Raw genomic sequence first — 20108 nt, 5'->3', positions numbered from 1 at the left:
TAGAGAGTGAGATGATATATGCAAAGAGAGAGATGAAGCTGGTGGAGAGTGAGATGATATACGCAAAGAGAGAGATGGCGCAGGCAGAGAGTTAGATGACACACGCAAAGAGAGAGATGATGCAGGTGGAGGGGGACATGATGAAGGCAGAGGGTGAGATGATGCAGGCAGAGTGAGATGACACATGCAAAGAGAGAGATGATGCAGGTGGAGGGGGACATGATGCAGGCAGAGGGTGAGATGATGCAGGCAGAGTGAGATGACACACGCAAAGAGAGAGATGGTGCAGGCAGAGAGTGAGATGTCACATGCAAAGAGAGAGATGACACACGCAAAGAGAGAGATGGTGCAGGCAGACAGTGAGAGTACACACGCAAAGAGAGAGATGACGCAGGTGGAGGGAGACATGATGCAGGCAGAGAGTGAGATCACACACGCAGCGAGAGATGACACAGGTGGAGGGAGACATGATGCAGGCAGAGGGTGAGATGATGCAGGCAGAGTGAGATGACACACGCAAAGAGAGAGATGGTGCAGGCAGAGAGTGAGATGTCACACGCAAAGAGAGAGATGACACACGCAAAGAGAGAGATGGTGCAGGCAGAGAGTGAGATGACACACGCAAAGAGAGAGATGACGCAGGTAGAGAGTGAGATGATATATGCAAAGAGAGAGATGGCGCAGGCAGAGAGTGAGATGACACACACAAAGAGGGAGATGAGGCTGGTGGAGAGTGAGATGACACACGCAAAGAGAGAGATGATGCTGGTGGAGGGAGACATGATGCAGGCAGAGGGTGAGATGGCGCAGGCAGAGAGTGAGATGACACACGCAAAGAGAGACATGGTGCAGCCAGAGAGTGAGATGTCACACGCAAAGAGAGAGATGACACACGCAAAGAGAGAGATGGTGCAGGCAGAGAGTGAGATGACACACGCAAAGAGAGAGATGACGCTGGTGGAGCGTGATATGATATACGCAAAGAGACAGATGGTGCAGGGAGAGAGTGAGATGATACATGCAAAGAGAGAGATGATGCTGGTGGAGAGAGAAATTATGCAGGCAGAGGGTGAGATGGCGTAGGCAGAGAGTGAGATGACACACGCAAAGAGAGAGATGACGCAGGTGGAGAGAGACATGATGCAGGCAGAGGGTGAGATGGCACAGGCAGAGAGTGAGATGACACACGCATAGAGAGAGATGGTACAGGCAGAGAGTGAGATGACACACGCAAAGAGAGAGATGACGAAGGTAGAGAGTGAGATGATATATGCAAAGAGAGAGAGATGAGGCAGGTAGAGAGTGAGATGATCTAGGCAAAGAGAGAGATGGTGCAGGCAGAGAGTGAGATGATACACAGAAAGAGAGAGATGACGCTGGTGGAGAGAGACATCATGCAGGCAGAGGGTGAGATGGCGCAGGCAGAGAGTGAGATGACACACGCAAAGAGAGAGATGTCGCAGGTGGAGAGAGACATGATGCAGGCAGAGGGTGAGATGGCGCAGACAGAGAGTGAGATGACACACGCATAGACAGACATGGTGCAGGCAGAGAGTGAGATGTCACACGCAAAGAGAGAGATGACACATGCAAAGAGAGAGATGGTGCAGGCAGAGAGTGAGATGACACAAGCAAAGAGAGAGATGACACACGCAAAGAGAGAGATGGTGCAGGCAGAGAGTGAGATGACACACTCAAAGAAAGAGATGACGCAGGGAGAGTGAGATGATATACGCAAAGAGAGAGATGGTGGAGGCAGAGAGTGAGATGACACATGTAAAGAGAGAGATGATGCTGGTGGAGAGAGACATGATGCAGGCAGAGGGTGAGATGGTGCAGGCAGAGAGTGAGAAGACGCACGCAAAGTGAGAGATGACGCAGGTGGAGAGAGACATGATAGGCAGAAGGTGAGAGGGCGCAGGCAGAGAGTGAGATGACACACGCAAAGACAGAGATGACACAGGAGGAGAGTGAGATGACACACGCAAAGAGAGAGATGGCGCAGGCAGAGGTGAGATGACACACGCAAAGAAAGAGATGACACACGCAAAGAGAGATGACACACGCAAAGATAGAGATGACGCAGGTGGAGAGAGACATGATGCAGGGAAAGAGAGAGATGACACACGCAAAGAGAGAGATGACGCAGGTGGAGAGAGACATGATGCAGGCAGAGAGTGAGATGATACACGCAAAGAGAGAGATGATGCTGGTGGAGAGAGACATGATGCAGGCAGAGGGTGAGATGGCGCAGGCAGAGAGTGAGATGACACACGCAAAGAGAGAGATGACACAGGTGGAGAGACACATGATGTAGGCAGAGGATGAGATGGCAAAGGCAGAGAGTGGGATGACACACACAAAGAGAGAAATGGTGCAGGCAGAGAGTGAGATGACACACGCAAAGAGAGAGATGACACACGCAAAGAGAGAGATGACGCAGGTAGAGAGTGAGATGATATATGCAAAGAGAGAGATGGCGCAGGCAGAGAGTGAGATGACACACGCAAAGAGAGACATGGTGCAGGCAGAGAGGGAGATGTCACACGCAAAGAGAGAGATGATAGATGCAAAGAGAGAGATGACACACGCAAAGAGAGAGATGGTGCAGGCAGAGAGTGAGATGTCACACGCAATGAGAGGGATGATAGATGCAAAGAGAGAGATGGCACACGCAAAGAGAGAGATAGTGCAGGCAGAGAGTGATATGACACACGCAAAGAGAGAGATGATGCAGGTAGAGAGTGAGATGACACACACAAAGAGAGAGATGGTGCAGGCAGAGAGTGAGATGACACACGCAAAGAGAGAGATGACGCAGGTAGAGAGTGAGATGATATATGCAAAGAGAGAGATGGTGCAGGCAGAGAGTGAGATGACACACGCAAAGAGAGAGATGACACTGGTGGAGAGTGAGATGATTTACGCAAAGAGAGAGATGATGCAGGTAGAGAGTGAGATGATATATGCAAAGAGAGAGATGATGCAGGTAGAGAGTGAGATGATATATGCAAAGAGAGAGATGACGCTGGTGGAGAGTGAGATGATATACGCAAAGAGAGAGATGGCGCAGGCAAAGAGTTAGATGACACACGCAAAGAGAGAGATGGCACAGGTGGAGGGAGACATGATGCAGGCAGAGGGTGAGATGGCGCAGGCAGAGAGTGAGATGACACACGCAAAGAGAGAGATGATGCAGGTGGAGGGGGACATGATGCCCGCAGAGGGTGAGATGATGCAGGCAGAGTGAGATGACACACGCAAAGAGAGAGCTGGTGCAGGCAGAGAGTGAGATGTCACATGCAAAGAGAGAGATGACACACGCAAAGAGAGAGATGGTGCAGGCAGACAGTGAGATGACACACGCAAAGAGAGAGATGACGCAGGTGGAGGGAGACATGATGCAGGCAGAGAGTGAGATCACACACGCAACGAGAGATGACACAGGTGGAGGGAGACATGATGCAGGCAGAGGGTGAGTTGATGCAGGCAGAGTGAGATGACACACGCAAAGAGAGAGATGGTGCAGGCAGAGAGTGAGATGTCACACGCAAAGAGAGAGGTGACACACGCAAAGAGAGAGATGGTGCAGGCAGAGAGTGAGATGACACACGCAAAGAGAGAGATGACGCAGGTAGAGAGTGAGATGATATATGCGAAGAGAGAGATGGCGCAAGCAGAAAGTGAGATGACACATACAAAGAGGGAGATGACGCTGGTGGAGAGTGAGATGACACACGCAAAGAGAGAAATGATGCTGATGGAGGGAGACATGATGCAGGCAGAGGGTGGGATGGCGCAGGCAGAGAGTGAGATGACACACGCAAAGAGAGACATGGTGCAGCCAGAGAGTGAGATGTCACGCGCAAAGAGAGAGATGACACACGCAAAGAGAGAGATGGTGCAGGCAGAGAGTGAGATGACACACTCAAAGAAAGAGATGACGCAGGGAGAGTGAGATGATATACGCAAAGAGAGAGATGGTGGAGGCAGAGAGTGAGATGACACATGTAAAGAGAGAGATGATGCTGGTGGAGAGAGACATGATGCAGGCAGAGGGTGAGATGGTGCAGGCAGAGAGTGAGAAGAGGCACGCAAAGTGAGAGATGACGCAGGTGGAGAGAGACATGATGCAGGCAGAAGGTGAGAGGGCGCAGGCAGAGAGTGAGATGACACACGCAAAGACAGAGATGACACAGGAGGAGAGTGAGATGACACACGCAAAGAGAGAGATGGCGCAGGCAGAGGTGAGATGACACATGCAAAGAAAGAGATGACACACGCAAAGAGAGATGACACACGCAAAGATAGAGATGACGCAGGTGGAGAGAGACATGATGCAGGGAAAGAGAGAGATGACACACGCAAAGAGAGAGATGACGCAGGTGGAGAGAGACATGATGCAGGCAGAGAGTGAGATGATACACGCAAAGAGAGAGATGATGCTGGTGGAGAGAGACATGATGCAGGCAGAGGGTGAGATGGCGCAGGCAGAGAGTGAGATGACACACGCAAAGAGAGAGATGACACAGGTGGAGAGACACATGATGTAGGCAGAGGATGAGATGGCAAAGGCAGAGAGTGGGATGACACACACAAAGAGAGAAATGGTGCAGGCAGAGAGTGAGATGACACACGCAAAGAGAGAGATGACACACGCAAAGAGAGAGATGACGCAGGTAGAGAGTGAGATGATATATGCAAAGAGAGAGATGGCGCAGGCAGAGAGTGAGATGACACACGCAAAGAGAGACATGGTGCAGGCAGAGAGGGAGATGTCACACGCAAAGAGAGAGATGACACACGCAAAGAGAGAGATGGTGCAGGCAGAGAGTGAGATGTCACACGCAATGAGAGGGATGATAGATGCAAAGAGAGAGATGGCACACGCAAAGAGAGAGATAGTGCAGGCAGAGAGTGATATGACACACGCAAAGAGGGAGATGATGCAGGTAGAGAGTGAGATGACACACGCAAAGAGAGAGATGGTGCAGGCAGAGAGTGAGATGACACACGCAAAGAGAGAGATGACGCAGGTAGAGAGTGAGATGATATATGCAAAGAGAGAGATGGCGCAGGCAGAGAGTGAGATGACACACGCAAAGAGAGAGATGACACTGGTGGAGAGTGAGATGATTTACGCAAAGAGAGAGATGATGCAGGTAGAGAGTGAGATGATATATGCAAAGAGAGAGATGATGCAGGTAGAGAGTGAGATGATATATGCAAAGAGAGAGATGACGCTGGTGGAGAGTGAGATGATATACGCAAAGAGAGAGATGGCGCAGGCAAAGAGTTAGATGACACACGCAAAGAGAGAGATGGCACAGGTGGAGGGAGACATGATGCAGGCAGAGGGTGAGATGGCGCAGGCAGAGAGTGAGATGACACACGCAAAGAGAGAGATGATGCAGGTGGAGGGGGACATGATGCCCGCAGAGGGTGAGATGATGCAGGCAGAGTGAGATGACACACGCAAAGAGAGAGCTGGTGCAGGCAGAGAGTGAGATGTCACATGCAAAGAGAGAGATGACACACGCAAAGAGAGAGATGGTGCAGGCAGACAGTGAGATGACACACGCAAAGAGAGAGATGACGCAGGTGGAGGGAGACATGATGCAGGCAGAGAGTGAGATCACACACGCAACGAGAGATGACACAGGTGGAGGGAGACATGATGCAGGCAGAGGGTGAGTTGATGCAGGCAGAGTGAGATGACACACGCAAAGAGAGAGATGGTGCAGGCAGAGAGTGAGATGTCACACGCGAAGAGAGAGGTGACACACGCAAAGAGAGAGATGGTGCAGGCAGAGAGTGAGATGACACACGCAAAGAGAGAGATGACGCAGGTAGAGAGTGAGATGATATATGCGAAGAGAGAGATGGCGCAAGCAGAGAGTGAGATGACACATACAAAGAGGGAGATGACGCTGGTGGAGAGTGAGATGACACACGCAAAGAGAGAAATTATGCTGATGGAGGGAGACATGATGCAGGCAGAGGGTGGGATGGCGCAGGCAGAGAGTGAGATGACACACGCAAAGAGAGACATGGTGCAGCCAGAGAGTGAGATGTCACGCGCAAAGAGAGAGATGACACACGCAAAGAGAGAGATGGTGCAGGCAGAGAGTGAGATGACACACGCAAAGAGAGAGATGACGCTGGTGGAGAGTGATATGATATACGCAAAGAGAGAGATGGTGCAGGCAGAGATTGAGATGATACACGCAAAAAGAGAGATGATGCTGGTGGAGAGAGAAACGATGCAGGCAGAGGGTGAGATGGCATAGGCAGAGAGTGAGATGACACATGCAAAGAGAGAGATGACGCAGGTGGAGAGAGACATGATGCAGGCAGATGGTGAGATGGCACAGGCAGAGAGTGAGATGACACACTCATAGAGAGAGATGGTGCAGGCAGAGAGTGAGATGACACACGCAAAGAGAGAGATGACGCAGGTAGAGAGTGAGATGATATATGCAAAGAGAGAGATGGCGCAGGCAGAGAGTAAGATGACACACGCAACGAGAGAGATGACGCTGGTGGAGAGTGAGATAATATACGCAAAGAGAGAGATGATGCAGGCAAAGAGAGAGATGGTGCAGGCAGAGAGTGAGTTGACACACGCAAAGAGAGAGATGATGCTGGTGGAGAGTGAGATGATATACGCAAAGAGAGAGATGATGCAGGCAAAGAGAGAGATGGTGCAGGCAGAGAGTGAGATGACATACTCAAAGAGAGAGATGATGCAGGTAGAGAGTGAGATGATATATGCAAAGAGAGAGATGAAGCTGGTGGAGAGTGAGATGATATACGCAAAGAGAGAGATGGCGCAGGCAGAGAGTTAGATGACACACGCAAAGAGAGAGATGATGCAGGTGGAGGGGGACATGATGAAGGCAGAGGGTGAGATGATGCAGGCAGAGTGAGATGACACACGCAAAGAGAGAGATGATGCAGGTGGAGGGGGACATGATGCAGGCAGAGGGTGAGATGATGCAGGCAGAGTGAGATGACACACGCAAAGAGAGAGATGGTGCAGGCAGAGAGTGAGATGTCACATGCAAAGAGAGAGATGACACACGCAAAGGGAGAGATGGTGCAGGCAGACAGTGAGAGTACACACGCAAAGAGAGAGATGACGCAGGTGGAGGGAGACATGATGCAGGCAGAGAGTGAGATCACACACGCAGCGAGAGATGACACAGGTGGAGGGAGACATGATGCAGGCAGAGGGTGAGATGATGCAGGCAGAGTGAGATGACACACGCAAAGAGAGAGATGGTGCAGGCAGAGAGTGAGATGTCACATGCAAAGAGAGAGATGACACACGCAAAGAGAGAGATGGTGCAGGCAGAGAGTGAGATGACACACGCAAAGAGAGAGATGACGCAGGTAGAGAGTGAGATGATATATGCAAAGAGAGAGATGGCGCAGGCAGAGAGTGAGATGACACACACAAAGAGGGAGATGACGCTGGTGGAGAGTGAGATGACACACGCAAAGAGAGAGATGATGCTGGTGGAGGGAGACATGATGCAGGCAGAGGGTGAGATGGCGCAGGCAGAGAGTGAGATGACACACGCAAAGAGAGACATGGTGCAGCCAGAGAGTGAGATGTCACACGCAAAGAGAGAGATGACACACGCAAAGAGAGAGATGGTGCAGGCAGAGAGTGAGATGACACACGCAAAGAGAGAGATGACGCTGGTGGAGCGTGATATGATATACGCAAAGAGAGAGATGGTGCAGGCAGAGAGTGAGATGATACATGCAAAGAGAGAGATGATGCTGGTGGAGAGAGAAATGATGCAGGCAGAGGGTGAGATGGCGTAGGCAGAGAGTGAAATGACACACGCAAAGAGAGAGATGACGCAGGAGGAGAGAGACATGATGCAGGCAGAGGGTGAGATGGCACAGGCAGAGAGTGAGATGACACACGCATAGAGAGAGATGGTACAGGCAGAGAGTGAGATGACACACGCAAAGAGAGAGATGACGCAGGTAGAGAGTGAGATGATATATGCAAAGAGAGAGATGGCGCAGGCAGAGCGTGAGATGACACACGCAACGAGAGAGATGACGCTGGTGGAGAGTGAGATGATATACGCAAAGAGAGAGATGATGCAGGCAAAGAGAGAGATGGTGCAGGCAGAGAGTGAGATGACACACGCAAAGAGAGAGATGACGCAGGTAGAGAGTGAGATGACACACGCAAAGAGAGAGATGGTGCAGGAAGAGAGTGAGATGACACACGCAAAGAGAGAGATGACGCAGGTAGAGAGTGAGATGATATATGCAAAGAGAGAGATGGCGCAGGCAGAGAGTGAGATGACACACGCACAGAGAGAGATGACACTGGTGTAGAGTGAGATGATATATGCAAAGAGAGAGATGGCACAGGCAAAGAGAAAGATGGTGCAGGCAGAGAGTGAGATGATATTCGCAAAGAGAGAGATGGCGCAGGCAGAGAGTGAGATGACACACGCAAAGAGAGAGACGGCGCAGGTGGAGGGAGACATGATGCAGGCAGAGGGTGAGATGGCGCAGGCAGAGAGTGAGATGACACACGCAAAGAGAGAGATGATGCAGGTGGAGGGAGACATGATGCAGGCAGAAGGTGAGATGATGCAGGCAGAGTGAGATGACACACGCAAAGAGAGAGATGGTGCAGGCAGAGAGTGAGATGTCACATGCAAAGAGAGAGATGACACACGCAAAGAGAGAGATGGTGCAGGCAGACAGTGAGATGACACAAGGAAAGAGAGAGATGACGCAGGTGGAGGGAGACATGATGCAGGCAGAGAGTGAGATCACACACGCAGAGAGAGATGACACAGGTGGAGGGAGACATGATGCAGGCAGAGGGTGAGATGATGCAGGCAGAGTGAGATGACACACGCAAAGAGAGAGATGGTGCAGACAGAGAGTGAGATGTCACACGCAAAGAGAGAGATGACACACGCAGGTGGAGAGAGATGGTGCAGGCAAAGAGTGAGATGACACACGCAAAGACAGAGATGGTACAGGTAGAGAGTGAGATGATACATGCAAAGAGAGAGAGATGAGGCAGGTAGAGAGTGAGATGATATACGCAAAGAGAGAGATGGTGCAGGCAGAGAGTGAGATGATACACAGAAAGAGAGAGATGACGCTGGTGGAGAGAGACATCATGCAGGCAGAGGGTGAGATGGCGCAGGCAGAGAGTGAGATGACACACGCAAAGAGAGAGATGACGCAGGTAGAGAGTGAGATGATATATGAAAAGAGAGAGATGGCGCAGGCAGAGAGTGAGATGACACACACAAAGAGGGAGATGACGCTGGTGGAGAGTGAGATGACACACGCAAAGAGAGAGATGATGCTGGTGGAGGGAGACATGATGCAGGCAGAGGGTGAGATGGCGCAGGCAGAGAGTGAGATGACACACGCAAAGAGAGACATGGTGCAGCCAGAGAGTGAGATGTCACACGCAAAGAGAGAGATGACACACGCAAAGAGAGAGATGGTGCAGGCAGAGAGTGAGATGACACACGCAAAGAGAGAGATGACGCTGGTGGAGCGTGATATGATATACGCAAAGAGAGAGATGGTGCAGGCAGAGGGTGAGATGATACATGCAAAGAGAGAGATGATGCTGGTGGAGAGAGAAATGATGCAGGCAGAGGGTGAGATGGCGTAGGCAGAGAGTGAGATGACACACGCAAAGAGAGAGATGACGCAGGTGGAGAGAGACATGATGCAGGCAGAGGGTGAGATGGCACAGGCAGAGAGTGAGATGACACACGCATAGAGAGAGATGGTACAGGCAGAGAGTGAGATGACACACGCAAAGAGAGAGATGACGAAGGTAGAGAGTGAGATGATATATGCAAAGAGAGAGAGATGAGGAAGGTAGAGAGTGAGATGATATAGGCAAAGAGAGAGATGGTGCAGGCAGAGAGTGAGATGATACACAGAAAGAGAGAGATGACGCTGGTGGAGAGAGACATCATGCAGGCAGAGGGTGAGATGGCGCAGGCAGAGAGTGAGATGACACACTCATAGAGAGAGAGATGGTGCAGGCAGAGAGTGAGATGACACACGCAAAGAGAGAGATGACGCAGGTAGAGAGTGAGATGATATATGCAAAGAGAGAGATGGCGCAGGCAGAGAGTAAGATGACACACGCAACGAGAGAGATGACGCTGGTGGAGAGTGAGATGATATACGCAAAGAGAGAGATGATGCAGGCAAAGAGAGAGATGGTGCAGGCAGAGAGTGAGATGACACACGCAAAGAGAGAGATGACGCTGGTGGAGAGTGAGATGATATACGCAAAGAGAGAGATGATGCAGGCAAAGAGAGAGATGGTGCAGGCAGAGAGTGAGATGACATACTCAAAGAGAGAGATGATGCAGGTAGAGAGTGAGATGATATATGCAAAGAGAGAGATGAAGCTGGTGGAGAGTGAGATGATATACACAAAGAGAGAGATGGCGCAGGTAGAGAGTTAGATGACACACGCAAAGAGAGAGATGATGCAGGTGGAGGGGGACATGATGAAGGCAGAGGGTGAGATGATGCAGGCAGAGTGAGATGACACACGCAAAGAGAGAGATGATGCAGGTGGAGGGGGACATGATGCAGGCAGAGGGTGAGATGATGCAGGCAGAGTGAGATGACACACGCAAAGAGAGAGATGGTGCAGGCAGAGAGTGAGATGTCACATGCAAAGAGAGAGATGACACACGCAAAGAGAGAGATGGTGCAGGCAGACAGTGAGAGTACACACGCAAAGAGAGAGATGACGCAGGTGGAGGGAGACATGATGCAGGCAGAGAGTGAGATCACACACGCAGCGAGAGATGACACAGGTGGAGGGAGACATGATGCAGGCAGAGGGTGAGATGATGCAGGCAGAGTGAGATGACACACGCAAAGAGAGAGATGGTGCAGGCAGAGAGTGAGATGTCACACGCAAAGAGAGAGATGACACACGCAAAGAGAGAGATGGTGCAGGCAGAGAGTGAGATGACACACGCAAAGAGAGAGATGACGCAGGTAGAGAGTGAGATGATATATGAAAAGAGAGAGATGGCGCAGGCAGAGAGTGAGATGACACACACAAAGAGGGAGATGACGCTGGTGGAGAGTGAGATGACACACGCAAAGAGAGAGATGATGCTGGTGGAGGGAGACATGATGCAGGCAGAGGGTGAGATGGCGCAGGCAGAGAGTGAGATGACACACGCAAAGAGAGACATGGTGCAGCCAGAGAGTGAGATGTCACACGCAAAGAGAGAGATGACACACGCAAAGAGAGAGATGGTGCAGGCAGAGAGTGAGATGACACACGCAAAGAGAGAGATGACGCTGGTGGAGCGTGATATGATATACGCAAAGAGAGAGATGGTGCAGGGAGAGAGTGAGATGATACATGCAAAGAGAGAGATGATGCTGGTGGAGAGAGAAATGATGCAGGCAGAGGGTGAGATGGCGTAGGCAGAGAGTGAGATGACACACGCAAAGAGAGAGATGACGCAGGTGGAGAGAGACATGATGCAGGCAGAGGGTGAGATGGCACAGGCAGAGAGTGAGATGACACACGCATAGAGAGAGATGACGAAGGTAGAGAGTGAGATGATATATGCAAAGAGAGAGAGATGAGGCAGGTAGAGAGTGAGATGATATAGGCAAAGAGAGAGATGGTGCAGGCAGAGAGTGAGATGATACACAGAAAGAGAGAGATGACGCTGGTGGAGAGAGACATCATGCAGGCAGAGGGTGAGATGGCGCAGGCAGAGAGTGAGATGACACACGCAAAGAGAGAGATGTCGCAGGTGGAGAGAGACATGATGCAGGCAGAGGGTGAGATGGCGCAGGCAGAGAGTGAGATGACACACGCAAAGACAGACATGGTGCAGGCAGAGAGTGAGATGTCACACGCAAAGAGAGAGATGACACATGCAAAGAGAGAGATGGTGCAGGCAGAGAGTGAGATGACACAAGCAAAGAGAGAGATGACACACGCAAAGAGAGAGATGGTGCAGGCAGAGAGTGAGATGACACACTCAAAGAAAGAGATGACGCAGGGAGAGTGAGATGATATACGCAAAGAGAGAGATGGTGGAGGCAGAGAGTGAGATGACACATGTAAAGAGAGAGATGATGCTGGTGGAGAGAGACATGATGCAGGCAGAGGGTGAGATGGTGCAGGCAGAGAGTGAGAAGACGCACGCAAAGTGAGAGATGACGCAGGTGGAGAGAGACATGATGCAGGCAGAAGGTGAGAGGGCGCAGGCAGAGAGTGAGATGACACACGCAAAGACAGAGATGACACAGGAGGAGAGTGAGATGACACACGCAAAGAGAGAGATGGCGCAGGCAGAGGTGAGATGACACACGCAAAGAAAGAGATGACACACGCAAAGAGAGATGGCACACGCAAAGATAGTGATGACGCAGGTGGAGAGAGACATGATGCAGGGAAAGAGAGAGATGACACACGCAAAGAGAGAGATGACGCAGGTGGAGAGAGACATGATGCAGGCAGAGAGTGAGATGATACACGCAAAGAGAGAGATGATGCTGGTGGAGAGAGACATGATGCAGGCAGAGGGTGAGATGGCGCAGGCAGAGAGTGAGATGACACACGCAAAGAGAGAGATGACACAGGTGGAGAGACACATGATGTAGGCAGAGGATGAGATGGCAAAGGCAGAGAGTGGGATGACACACACAAAGAGAGAAATGGTGCAGGCAGAGAGTGAGATGACACACGCAAAGAGAGAGATGACACACGCAAAGAGAGAGATGACGCAGGTAGAGAGTGAGATGATATATGCAAAGAGAGAGATGGCGCAGGCAGAGAGTGAGATGACACACGCAAAGAGAGACATGGTGCAGGCAGAGAGGGAGATGTCACACGCAAAGAGAGAGATGATAGATGCAAAGAGAGAGATGACACACGCAAAGAGAGAGATGGTGCAGGCAGAGAGTGAGATGTCACACGCAATGAGAGGGATGATAGATGCAAAGAGAGAGATGGCACACGCAAAGAGAGAGATAGTGCAGGCAGAGAGTGATATGACACACGCAAAGAGAGAGATGATGCAGGTAGAGAGTGAGATGACACACGCAAAGAGAGAGATGGTGCAGGCAGAGAGTGAGATGACACACGCAAAGAGAGAGATGACGCAGGTAGAGAGTGAGATGATATATGCAAAGAGAGAGATGGCGCAGGCAGAGAGTGAGATGACACACGCAAAGAGAGAGATGACACTGGTGGAGAGTGAGATGATTTACGCAAAGAGAGAGATGATGCAGGTAGAGAGTGAGATGATATATGCAAAGAGAGAGATGATGCAGGTAGAGAGTGAGATGATATATGCAAAGAGAGAGATGACGCTGGTGGAGAGTGAGATGATATACGCAAAGAGAGAGATGGCGCAGGCAAAGAGTTAGATGACACACGCAAAGAGAGAGATGGCACAGGTGGAGGGAGACATGATGCAGGCAGAGGGTGAGATGGCGCAGGCAGAGAGTGAGATGACACACGCAAAGAGAGAGATGATGCAGGTGGAGGGGGACATGATGCCCGCAGAGGGTGAGATGATGCAGGCAGAGTGAGATGACACACGCAAAGAGAGAGCTGGTGCAGGCAGAGAGTGAGATGTCACATGCAAAGAGAGAGATGACACACGCAAAGAGAGAGATGGTGCAGGCAGACAGTGAGATGACACACGCAAAGAGAGAGATGACGCAGGTGGAGGGAGACATGATGCAGGCAGAGAGTGAGATCACACACGCAACGAGAGATGACACAGGTGGAGGGAGACATGATGCAGGCAGAGGGTGAGTTGATGCAGGCAGAGTGAGATGACACACGCAAAGAGAGAGATGGTGCAGGCAGAGAGTGAGATGTCACACGCAAAGAGAGAGGTGACACACGCAAAGAGAGAGATGGTGCATGCAGAGAGTGAGATGACACACGCAAAGAGAGAGATGACGCAGGTAGAGAGTGAGATGATATATGCGAAGAGAGAGATGGCGCAAGCAGAGAGTGAGATGACACATACAAAGAGGGAGATGACGCTGGTGGAGAGTGAGATGACACACGCAAAGAGAGAAATGATGCTGATGGAGGGAGACATGATGCAGGCAGAGGGTGGGATGGCGCAGGCAGAGAGTGAGATGACACACGCAAAGAGAGACATGGTGCAGCCAGAGAGTGAGATGTCACGCGCAAAGAGAGAGATGACACACGCAAAGAGAGAGATGGTGCAGGCAGAGAGTGAGATGACACACGCAAAGAGAGAGATGACGCTGGTGGAGAGTGATATGATATACGCAAAGAGAGAGATGGTGCAGGCAGAGATTGAGATGATACACGCAAAGAGAGAGATGATGCTGGTGGAGAGAGAAATGATGCAGGCAGAGGGTGAGATGGCATAGGCAGAGAGTGAGATGACACATGCAAAGAGAGAGATGACGCAGGTGGAGAGAGACATGATGCAGGCAGATGGTGAGATGGCACAGGCAGAGAGTGAGATGACACACTCATAGAGAGAGATGGTGCAGGCAGAGAGTGAGATGACACACGCAAAGAGAGAGATGACGCAGGTAGAGAGTGAGATGATATATGCAAAGAGAGAGATGGCGCAGGCAGAGAGTAAGATGACACACGCAACGAGAGAGATGACGCTGGTGGAGAGTGAGATAATATACGCAAAGAGAGAGATGATGCAGGCAAAGAGAGAGATGGTGCAGGCAGAGAGTGAGTTGACACACGCAAAGAGAGAGATGACGCTGGTGGAGAGTGAGATGATATACGCAAAGAGAGAGATGATGCAGGCAAAGAGAGAGATGGTGCAGGCAGAGAGTGAGATGACATACTCAAAGAGAGAGATGATGCAGGTAGAGAGTGAGATGATATATGCAAAGAGAGAGATGAAGCTGGTGGAGAGTGAGATGATATACGCAAAGAGAGAGATGGCGCAGGCAGAGAGTTAGATGACACACGCAAAGAGAGAGATGATGCAGGTGGAGGGGGACATGATGAAGGCAGAGGGTGAGATGATGCAGGCAGAGTGAGATGACACACGCAAAGAGAGAGATGATGCAGGTGGAGGGGGACATGATGCAGGCAGAGGGTGAGATGATGCAGGCAGAGTGAGATGACACACGCAAAGAGAGAGATGGTGCAGGCAGAGAGTGAGATGTCACATGCAAAGAGAGAGATGACACACGCAAAGAGAGAGATGGTGCAGGCAGACAGTGAGAGTACACACGCAAAGAGAGAGATGACGCAGGTGGAGGGAGACATGATGCAGGCAGAGAGTGAGATCACACACGCAGCGAGAGATGACACAGGTGGAGGGAGACATGATGCAGGCAGAGGGTGAGATGATGCAGGCAGAGTGAGATGACACACGCAAAGAGAGAGATGGTGCAGGCAGAGAGTGAGATGTCACATGCAAAGAGAGAGATGACACACGCAAAGAGAGAGAACGTGCAGGCAGAGAGTGAGATGACACACGCAAAGAGAGAGATGACGCAGGTAGAGAGTGAGATGATATATGCAAAGAGAGAGATGGCGCAGGCAGAGAGTGAGATGACACACACAAAGAGGGAGATGACGCTGGTGGAGAGTGAGATGACACACGCAAAGAGAGAGATGATGCTGGTGGAGGGAGACATGATGCAGGCAGAGGGTGAGATGGCGCAGGCAGAGAGTGAGATGACACACGCAAAGAGAGACATGGTGCAGCCAGAGAGTGAGATGTCACACGCAAAGAGAGAGATGACACACGCAAAGAGAGAGATGGTGCAGGCAGAGAGTGAGATGACACAAGCAAAGAGAGAGATGACGCTGGTGGAGCGTGATATGATATACGCAAAGAGAGAGATGGTGCAGGCAGAGAGTGAGATGATACATGCAAAGAGAGAGATGATGCTGGTGGAGAGAGAAATGATGCAGGCAGAGGGTGAGATGGCGTAGGCAGAGAGTGAGATGACACATGCAAAGAGAGAGATGACGCAGGTGGAGAGAGACATGATGCAGGCAGAGGGTGAGATGGCACAGGCAGAGAGTGAGATGACACACGCATAGAGAGAGATGGTACAGGCAGAGAGTGAGATGACACACGCAAAGAGAGAGATGACGCAGGTAGAGAGTGAGATGATATATGCAAAGAGAGAGATGGCGCAGGCAGAGAGTGAGATGACACACGCAAAGAGAGAGATGACGCAGGTAGAGAGTGAGATGATATATGCAAAGAGAGAGATGGCGCAGGCAGAGAGTGAGATGACACACGCACAGAGAGAGATGACACTGGTGTAGAGTGAGATGATATATGCAAAGAGAGAGATGGCGCAGGCAAAGAGAGAGATGGTGCAGGCAGAGAGTGAGATGACACACGCAAAGAGAGAGATGACGCAGGTAGAGAGTGAGATGACACACGCAAAGAGAGAGATGGTGCAGGAAGAGAGTGAGATGACACACGCAAAGAGAGAGATGACGCAGGTAGAGAGTGAGATGATATATGCAAAGAGAGAGATGGAGCAGGCAGAGAGTGAGATGACACACGCACAGAGAGAGATGACACTGGTGTAGAGTGAGATGATATATGCAAAGAGAGAGATGGCGCAGGCAAAGAGAAAGATGGTGCAGGCAGAGAGTGAGATGATATTCGCAAAGAGAGAGATGGCGCAGGCAGAGAGTGAGATGACACACGCAAAGAGAGAGACGGCGCAGGTGGAGGGAGACATGATGCAGGCAGAGGGTGAGATGGCGCAGGCAGAGAGTGAGATGACACACGCAAAGAGAGAGATGATGCAGGTGGAGGGAGACATGATGCAGGCAGAAGGTGAGATGATGCAGGCAGAGTGAGATGACACACGCAAAGAGAGAGATGGTGCAGGCAGAGAGTGAGATGTCACATGCAAAGAGAGAGATGACACACGCAAAGAGAGAGATGGTGCAGGCAGACAGTGAGATGACACAAGGAAAGAGAGAGATGACGCAGGTGGAGGGAGACATGATGCAGGCAGAGAGTGAGATCACACACGCAGAGAGAGATGACACAGGTGGAGGGAGACATGACACACGCAAAGAGAGAGATGGTGCAGACAGAGAGTGAGATGTCACACGCAAAGAGAGAGATGACACACGCAGGTGGAGAGAGATGGTGCAGGCAAAGAGTGAGATGACACACGCAAAGACAGAGATGGTACAGGTAGAGAGTGAGATGATACATGCAAAGAGAGAGAGATGAGGCAGGTAGAGAGTGAGATGATATACGCAAAGAGAGAGATGGTGCAGGCAGAGAGTGAGATGATACACAGAAAGAGAGAGATGACGCTGGTGGAGAGAGACATCATGCAGGCAGAGGGTGAGATGGCGCAGGCAGAGAGTGAGATGACACACGCAAAGACAGACATGGTGCAGGCAGAGAGTGAGATGTCACACGCAAAGAGAGAGATGACACATGCAAAGAGAGAGATGGTGCAGGCAGAGAGTGAGATGACACACGCAAAGAGAGAGATGACACACGCAAAGAGAGAGATGGTGCAGGCAGAGAGTGAGATGACACACGCAAAGAAAGAGATGACGCAGGGAGAGTGAGATGATATACGCAAAGAGAGAGATGGTGGAGGCAGAGAGTGAGATGACACATGTAAAGAGAGAGATGATGCTGGTGGAGAGAGACATGATGCAGGCAGAGGGTGAGATGGTGCAGGCAGAGAGTGAGATGACGCACGCAAAGTGAGAGATGACGCAGGTGGAGAGAGACATGATGCAGGCAGAAGGTGAGAGGGCGCAGGCAGAGAGTGAGATGACACACGCAAAGACAGAGAGGACACAGGAGGAGAGTGAGATGACACACGCAAAGAGAGAGATGGCGCAGGCAGAGGTGAGATGACACACGCAAAGAGAGAGATGACGCAGGTAGAGAGTGAGATGACACACGCAAAGAGAGAGATGGTGCAGGCAGAGAGTGAGATGACACATGCAAAGAGAGAGATGAAGCAGGTAGAGAGTGAGATGATATATGCAAAGAGAGAGATGGCGCAGGCAGAGAGTGAGATGACACATGCACAGAGAGAGATGACACTGGTGGAGAGTGAGATGATATACGCAAAGAGAGAGATGGCGCAGGCAAAGAGAAAGATGGTGCAGGCAGAGAGTGAGATGATATACGCAAAGAGAGAGATGGCGCAGGCAGAGAGTGAGATGACACACGCAAAGAGAGAGATGATGCAGGTGGAGGGAGACATGATGCAGGCAGAGGGTGAGATGATGCAGGCAGAGTGAGATGACACATGCAAAGAGAGAGATGGTGCAGGCAGAGAGTGAGATGTCACATGCAAAGAGAGAGATGACACACGCAAAGAGAGAGATGGTGCAGGCAGACAGTGAGATGACACACGGAAAGAGAGAGATGACGCAGGTGGAGGGAGACATGTGGCAGGCAGAGAGTGAGATCACACACGCAGAGAGAGATGACACAGGTGGAGGGAGACATGATGCAGGCAGAGGGTGAGATGATGCAGGCAGAGTGAGATGACACACACAAAGAGAGAGATGGTGCAGGCAGAGAGTGAGATGTCACACGCAAAGAGAGAGATGACACACGCAGGTGGAGAGAGATGGTGCAGGCAAAGAGTGAGATGACACACGCAAAGAGAGAGATGGTACAGGCAGAGAGTGAGATGATACATGCAAAGAGAGAGAGATGAGGCAGGAAGAGAGTGAGATGATATACGCAAAGAGAGAGATGGTGCAGGCAGAGAGTGAGATGATACACAGAAAGAGAGAGATGACGCTGGTGGAGAGAGACATCATGCAGGCAGAGGGTGAGATGGCGCAGGCAGAGAGTGAGATGACACACGCAAAGAGAGAGATGTCGCAGGTGGAGAGAGACATGATGCAGGCAGAGGGTAAGATGGCGCAGGCAGAGAGTGAGATGACACACGCAAAGACAGACATGGTGCAGGCAGAGAGTGAGATGTCACACGCAAAGAGAGAGATGACACATGAAAAGAGAGAGATGGTGCAGGCAGAGAGTGAGATGACACAAGCAAAGAGAGAGATGACACACGCAAAGAGAGAGATGGCGCAGGCAGAGAGTGAGATGACACACGCAAAGAAAGAGATGACGCAGGGAGAGTGAGATTATATACGCAAAGAGAGAGATGGTGGAGGCAGAGAGTGAGATGACACATGTTAAGAGAGAGATGATGCTGGTGGAGAGAGACATGATGCAGGCAGAGGGTGAGATGGTGCAGGCAGAGAGTGAGATGACGCACGCAAAGTGAGAGATGACTGAGGTGGAGAGAGACATGATGCAGGCAGAAGGTGAGAGGGCGCAGGCAGAGAGTGAGATGACACATGCAAAGACAGAGATGACACAGGAGGAGAGTGAGATGACACACGCAAAGAGAGAGATGGCGCAGGCAGAGGTGAGATGACACACGCAAAGAAAGAGATGACACACGCAAAGAGAGAGATGACACACGCAAAGATAGAGATGACGCAGGTGGAGAGAGACATGATGCAGGGAAAGAGAGAGATGACACACGCAAAGAGAGAGATGACGCAGGTGGAGAGAAACATGATGCAGGGAGAGAGTGAGAAGACACACGCAAAGAGAGAGATGACGCAGGCAGAGACTGAGATGACACACGCAAAGAGAAAGATGACGCAGGTGGAGAGAGACATGATGCAGGCAGAGGGTGAGATGACACACGCAAAGAGAGAGATGGTGCAGGCAGAGAGTGAGATAATACACGCAAAGAGAGAGATGATGCTGGTGGAGAGAGACATGATGCAGGCAGAGGGTGAGATGGCGCAGGCAGAGAGTGAGATGACACACGCAAAGAGAGAGATGACGCAGGTGGAGAGACACATGATGTAGGCAGAGGATGAGATGGCAAAGGCAGAGAGTGGGATGACACACACAAAGAGAGAAATGGTGCAGGCAGAGAGTGAGATGACACACGCAAAGAGAGAGATGACACACGCAAAGAGAGAGATGACGCAGGTAGAGAGTGAGATGATATATGCAAAGAGAGAGATGGCGCAGGCAGAGAGTGAGATGACACACGCAAAGAGAGACATGGTG

The sequence above is a fragment of the Lissotriton helveticus genome, chromosome 6, assembly GCF_964261635.1.
Source record: "Lissotriton helveticus chromosome 6, aLisHel1.1, whole genome shotgun sequence".
Taxonomy (NCBI): Eukaryota; Metazoa; Chordata; class Amphibia; order Caudata; family Salamandridae; genus Lissotriton; species Lissotriton helveticus.
Note: the sequence above shows the minus strand (reverse complement) of the source record.